Source organism: Agelaius phoeniceus, chromosome 2 (genome assembly GCF_051311805.1).
Source record: "Agelaius phoeniceus isolate bAgePho1 chromosome 2, bAgePho1.hap1, whole genome shotgun sequence".
Taxonomy (NCBI): Eukaryota; Metazoa; Chordata; class Aves; order Passeriformes; family Icteridae; genus Agelaius; species Agelaius phoeniceus.
This window is the reverse complement of record NC_135266.1, coordinates 87,572,043-87,578,968: the sequence shown is the minus strand read 5'-3', so window position 1 is coordinate 87,578,968 and position 6,926 is coordinate 87,572,043. Positions and strand designations below refer to the sequence as shown.

Below are 6,926 nucleotides of genomic sequence, written 5' to 3'. Positions count from 1 at the left end.
CAATGAGATTTAATTCAAGTGCAGATGGACAACCAGAGGCCCATTTTGTGATGTCTTCAAAGAGGAGCAGCAGATTGCAACCTGATGGGATCACTCACCAGTGCTTAGAACTCTCCCCAGGCAGCTCCTGCCTTGGGGATGGGGCTGTTGGAGGTTGCTCCCTGAACCTCCATGGTATAAAAGTGAGGATACAGTCACCAACTGCCCACCTGCAATTATCTCACTTTTCTCACCCAAACATGCCCTTGGGAGGGGAAAGCTGGCCTTGCAGGAGCAGGGATGGCAGGATTGAGCAGCTCTTCAACTCCCATTGCTTTGGGCAGGCAGACACTCACTTCAAACCATCCTGGGATAAAATATCACCTTGGGGGTCCCCAGAATGAGAATGAACAACAAATATTCCTGGGAGGAAGGAAAACCTCACTAAGTTATCTGCTTTGAAATCCCAGAGTGAATCATGATATTCTATTTGTTGGAGGAGTCACTGGCTGCAGCTTTCCTCATCCACTTTGCCTTTTACCTTATTCCTACTTATTTTTGGGGTCTGGTTTTAAAGCATTGTTATTTCTTCCTTTCCCCTGCACAGCCTCCATGTCAGCCCTGTCACTGTGGCTTCATTTGCATGGCACTGAGGACACGTGAAGTGTCGTTATAAATCCTATTTACATAATTTTCCTTCCCCCACAGAGGCTGAAATCGAAAATGCAACTAAGTTAATCAGGAAGATCTGGGCCTGCCACGAGTGCAGGCTGGGGCTCCACTTCCCTGTGGGGCAAGAGGAATGTCTGGGGACCCACTTGCTGCTTAAATGCGGTGGAAGAGCTTCTCCCTAATGTTTTCCAGCTTTTCCCTAGTGCTTTCCAGCCTGCTAACAAAATAAAAGCCAGGCTCCTGCTGTTGATTTGTCTCTTTTTCTCTTTTCATTTTTCCTCTTTTTAATCCTTTCATCCAGCTCTACACAGCATCACTCATCACCCCTGTGGGTGACAAACTTCACCCTGTGCCCCTCTGTCCCCATGTCCCCAGCAGTGAGATCCTCCCCTTCAGCAGCTTTGGGGTCAAATTGGTGACACAGCTCAGTAGGAAATTACTTTCTATTAAAGCAAGCCCACACTGGCTAACTGGGCAAGAGGTACCTGTACTGGTGAGAGGAAGGATGGATGACCACATTAATTAATTTACACTGATGGAGTGTCTCTCAATTAAAGCACACCACAAATCAAAAGAGGCTCTATGCTCTCCTTGCCCTCCCAGGGGGCAGCAGCAGCACCTTCCATCCCTGCCCAAGTCTGCCTGGCAGCTGCTTTTAAGGCTATTAAAGGGATTCTGAGATTGGAGACCTGTTTAGGGTCTGCTCTTCCCCCTTAAAAATCTTCATAGACTGAGGGTTTGTCTTTTATTTTGTTCTTTGCCTTTTGCTGCTGGAGTTTGCCACCATGGAGGGATGATGGTTCAGCACTGCACATGGAAAGGCTGGAGACATAAATACAGCAGGGGTTAGGGCTATTTTCTGGGGTGATTTTAATGAGGGGAAAGAACAGAGGTGTATGAAACACCTGGTTTTGAGCAGCCCTGAGATCTCTGGGGGAGAGGGGAAAACAAGCAATGAGAAGGAAAATGTTAGAAAACAGCTTTTGCTGCCAAACAAAGCCTTTTGTGCAACTACAGATTTTTGGCTTTCCTATTCATTTAACTAATAAATTAATTGAAATAATTGTAGCACAAATATTGTAGGAATTGAATAAGTAATGAAATTACAAAACTAACAGGAAAATACCATAATAGGAGAAGTTCAGGAGGGTTTCAGATAATGAGAAACTGGAAGAAATGGCTGGTCCTAGCAGAGGTGAATCACTCATGTGATTCGTGGTGACCACGTACAGCTGCAGGTGACACCTCGACAGGAACAGAAGCCTGTGCCAGGCCAGCGCTGCTCTGGGCACAGCCTCCTTTCTAATTTTATCACCAAAATTTCACTGCATTACTGCTAATGTGGCAAGCAGATGTCCTTAAGCGTACACACTGTCACTGGCAGGCACCAGCTAACCCTGGTTTTTTAGCCCTTTTTTTGTTGTTGTTTAGAAGAGTCTGACCACCCACGATTTTAAATGTGAGAAGTTTATTCTTGTCACTTCCAAATGTTTTCTTTAGTTGTTCTTTCCTTGCCATCTATTTTTGGCTTAAATTATGATCAACCATGAACACTACCAATAAGGCTTGTGTGTCAAGTCAGAGCATCAGATCAGAGCTGCCCCTGACAGTGGGTCTGTAAAACCTCACTGGCTCCTTCCCACCGAGGGGGATGCACTTTTGTGCAGCTCTTGTTTGGTTTTCCCCTCTTGAATGTCTTTTTGTGAGCTGGGAAAATTTTCCAGCAGTCTAGACACCTTGCCCCATCACCAGCCCCACGATGCCTGTTGCACATCAACCTCCATGGATATGCAGGTGGGCCAAGTGCATGCCCAGCCTCTGATCCTCCCCCTCCCAGTGCCTCAGCTTCCCTCTTACAAAAGAGAAAAGGGGATTAACTTTGGTCTTGGGCTGGAAAACACATCTCCTCAACCTCTGTGACCATGTCCCATGCTATTCCTTACAGGGGATGTGCCCTTTGCACCCAGAGCCTACAGTCTCTGATGACTCTCCCCTGCACCCTCCATGGGTTATGTCCCAATGCCTCCCAGCTCCCTGGTGTCTCGGTGGCCCAGCTGGTGGTGGTGCATGGTGCTCCAGCCTGTCCAGTTCCCAGAGCCAGGGCAAGGTCCCAGGCAGTGCCTTGTTCTACTATCCGGTGCCAGGGCAATGCTGGGCCAAGTGCCAGTGCCTGGAAGGTCCCAGTGGTAATGCCAGTGTCCAGGTATGCAGGTGCTGGTCCCAGTTCCAGTTCCCAGCTGGTGCTGCTGGTGTCAGGGTAGCCCCAGTTCCCCATTCCTGTTCCCAATGACGGGCCCATTTCCTGGATGATGCCATGTCCTGGTGCCCGGGCAATGTTGGACCTCGATCCCGGTTCACCAGACTGGTCCCCAAGTCCTGGACCAGCGCCAGCTGGCGCCGCTCCTATTTCCCACTACCGGGTGGTGCCAGTCCCCACTCCCAGTAGTGACCACAGTTCCCAGCAGTGGGGAGCGCCAGTTTCCGGTGCCGGTTCCCATTCCTAGTGAGAGTTCCCGGTGCCGGTTCGCTGTCCAGTTCCCGATCCGGTTCCCAGTTACCATTCCCGATCCCCGCGCCGTTTCCCATTCCCGGTGCCGGTTCCCACCCCCGGGTGCCACTCGCGGTGTCGGTGCCGGTTCCGTGGCGTGTCCCGGTGCCGGTGCCGGTTCCGTGGCGCCCGGAGCGCGGTGCGGGGCGCAGGCGCGGTCCCGGCCCGCCCGTCGGGGCGGTGCTTGCGGGAGGCGAAGCGCTGCGGGCAGCGGCGCGCCCGGAGCGGCGGCACCGGCACCGGGCACCCGCACCAGCCCCGGGCAGGTAAGGCGACCCCGGCCCCGGGAGGGGGTGGCTCGGCCCTGCAGCGCCGCCGCTGCTCCCGCCGCGGGGGGACGGCTCCGCGCCCCGCCCGGGGGTCCCGCCGCGTCCTCGGGGGATGCTCGGGGGCACCTGTGGCTTTGGGAACCGCGTAGCAGCTGCACTCCGGGGTGGGGGCAGTGTGTGTTGGTACGTGAGCGTGTGCGTGTGTGCCTAAAGGGTTTTTGGGGAAAAAAAGCCCGAAGCGGGCACCCTGCTCCTCCCCTGCGCGGAGCACGCTGCTGCCTTTGCCTTCAGCAAGCGCTGGCGTGAGCGCCGGTGTTTGGGGGTGCTGAAGTCGGGGTACTCGGCGTGGTGCATAGGAAAGTTGCATCCCGGATGGTTAAAATCCCACAACTGCCCCCCTGTTCAGCTTGTGGAGCCGGGCTGGACAGAAACTTTGAGACCGAGGCCTGGGTGCTGGCTGGAGAGCTGCAGGATTTCTGCCCTGAGAAAAAAATCCTGAGGTTTCAGTATTGTTCTTTGTTCCATTTTTTTGGGACAAACGCAGGGGCTTTTGGAAAGTCTCCTGGAAAGTTAAGGCGAGAGAGAGCTCCTGCTCTCAAGAAAGGCTAACTCACTGCTGGGGTGCAGGACACTGATGGCTTTTGGGGTTTCCAAGCAGAGATAGGAATCTGGATTTCCCAAATACCAGTCTTTCCTCCCTTCCCTGAAACATGTTATTTTGAGCTTGAGCTTGGTGCTTTCTAGCAGAGGGTGTCCCACTGGATGTGGCTCTGGTCTTCTATCCCTCACCTCCCACTCTGGTAGCTGCAGGTTAGCGTGGGCTGCACGCCTGGCTCTGCAGATCCAGCCTGTGTCGTGCTTGGATATATAACCAGTTATTTATCACCAGTTACCATTTCTGCCTGGATGCTGTGCTAGCTCTGAGCTTGGTGAGGAGTGCAGCCACGGCAAATGGAGCTGGAAGCAGAGCAGGGAGCTCGGTGCATGGTGGAGAATGCTCTTAAATCCTCAGCTGCTTGTCTTCTGCATCCAGCAAGGACCATGCTGCAGGCTTTCCCCAGGGCACCTTTTATCTCCATCCCATCTCGTATCTTCATGGATCCTCCTGCCCAGGTCAGCCTGGGTTCCAAGTGTGCTGAACCGCTGTTAAACTGGAGGGAAGGCAACACAAGGTCCCTGGAGCTGCATCTCTCACCCCTTGCTCTGCACATGAAGAGTGGGTAGCCCAAGGTGCAGGGAGCCTGGCTGGCCCTGCTGCTCAGGGTAGCAGTGAGTTGAGGAGGAACAAATTTTGGCATACAGGTGAGAGCAGGAGTCACCTGTTGGCAGCATCCTTGGGGCAGCAAGGACTAGGGCAGGGGAAAAGCAGTAGAGTCAGGCATGGATGGAGGTGCAGAGCCTGATGCAAGTGCTCACCCCTTACTCCTGCTCAGTGCAACATACTGCTACAGGCACATCTCTCCTGGTGGGTTCTATTTCCACCTGCTCTTCCCAGGAACATCAGCTGCCTTCTGCTTATTTAAGCAATTCTTTCATGTGAATCACCTGGGGCTCAGCTCCAGCCCATGACCCAGGCAGTGGGGTTGTAAAACCCAAGAGGGAGTGAGAGATGCTCTTTCAGAAACCCTTTTTGTACCCTTAGGAGTGGGATGTGAGGTCTGAACCCCTCCTGCAGTGGGTGCATGTGTACAGGTGCTGCTGTGTGCGTGGGGGCTGGCTCGCTCGGTGGCTGGTGCTTGCCAGCAGCCATGTGCCAGAAATGGTTGGGAAAAACTTTCTTGTTGGCATCAGAATTAAGGATCAAGTCATGAGCAAAAGGAAAAGCAGGTTTTGAGGAAGCCAGCAGGGCTTGCTCTAGCAGGCCCTGCTCAGAGTAGAAATCAAGTCCCTTTGTCATGTTGTAAGGACACCATGATGACACGCAGAAGGAATAATTCCATCTGCAAAGCAGTGACACATGAAATAGGGGCAAAGAGACGTGACCAAGGCACTCAGGTTTGTGGCAGACTCAAGTCCAGCCTGCTCCCTGTCATCAGCACCCCAGTCCCTGTATGAAATGACTTAGGTGTGGCTTTGACACGGCCACAAGCCCGGGAAAATCCCTGCTCAGCTGCTGTCTACCATGGCATTTTCTGTTCAAGGGAGCTTTCAGCTGGTAATTGACAACTACCCTGGGTATTCTCAAGCCCCTGAGGTGGAAGGAGATGGAAACCCAGAACTGTTACTGAAGGGGACTGACCTGTAGCTGTGCTCTCATTTTTGGGGAAAGGAGATGCTCCAGGTCTCCTTTACCTGGATGTGCTGGCAGTTTACACGGTGCATGTGGGAATATGTCAGTGGAGAAGATTTCTGCCGGGGGGGCTGGGGGAGGTGACAAAGGGCACTGCTGGACAGATTAAGCCCACGCAACAGAGCTTAAATCTGCTTAAAGCCTTTAAGGGAGGATCTGAGCTCATTCTCATTTTTCATGCTGAGATCCGCCTGCAAAACCAAGCTGAGAGGTGGATGAGGTGCTCGGCCAGAGGGCAGCAGCTGAGCTCAGGCTATGGGGCTGGCCCCTAAGTTGTACACCAGCCTGTACAGTGGGGCACGCTGTGTCTGGACTTTGTGCTGTGTTTAGAGATTGAATCATGTTGGGATAGCTGAGACTGGGGGTTCAGGGCTGCTTTGGTCCTGGATGCCCCCAGGAGTGTTGCAAAAAGGCGAAAGGAAACAGGCAAAGGGTGTTTGTGGGACATGGGTACGGAAGAGTTAACGTGGAAGGACCAGGCTCTTCGATCTGGTGCTTGAGAGGGATTAACTCAGCCTGGAGCAGGTGCAGGGAAAAGGGCTCTGAAGCTGCTCAGAGGGATGGAGAGCTATTATACGAGGCTATAAAAGCCAAGCCCAGCGAAACAAAGGCAGAGAGAGGATGTGCTTGCTGACTCCAAATATATCCAAGGGGTGAGCTCCAGGCAGGCAGAAGAGCGATTTAAACCGAGGGCAATGTTGCTGCTGGGGTGTGAATTCATTCAGTTTAGCTTAGGAGGCTTGTCTAGAGGCTCTGCAACTGTGTCACACCAGAGGAGAGTAGGAGGGTGTGAATTAGAGCACATCACCTCTCTTGCAAGGTGCTTGGCTGTGATAGAAGGAGGTCTTAGCACTTGTCAGTGTAGGAGGCCAGGACTCTGTGGTCCAGACACCCTGTCCTGGTGTCTCCTTTGGGAAGGGCTGTGTTAGACAAGCTGGTCTCACCATCTTCCTGATGTGGGACCAGACCAGCCATGAAGCAGATGATGCCCAGCTGAGATAATTTTTTGTCTTTGATTATGCCTCAGAAAAATGAATCCATCTCTCCCTTTCCTGGTTGCTGCACAGATTAATAACAAAGCATCCATGCTTTAAAAAAGGCTTTGGCTCTGATCCCAAGAGGAATTTAGACAGTATTTGTGCTGGGGGATGATGATACGAAGAACGGG

At 52.7% G+C, this 6,926-nt stretch overlaps 1 protein-coding gene across 1 annotated transcript in view; it reads left to right on the top strand.

Annotated features, from left to right (window-relative positions):
• The first annotated feature begins 3,352 nt into the window (after positions 1-3,352).
• CAPN5 (calpain 5) overlaps positions 3,353-6,926 on the top strand; it is a 52,546-nt gene continuing 48,972 nt past the window's right edge. The window contains exon 1 of the mRNA XM_054654905.2: positions 3,353-3,465. The gene's annotated coding sequence lies outside the window, so the exon portion shown is untranslated. The remainder of the gene's footprint in view (positions 3,466-6,926) is intronic.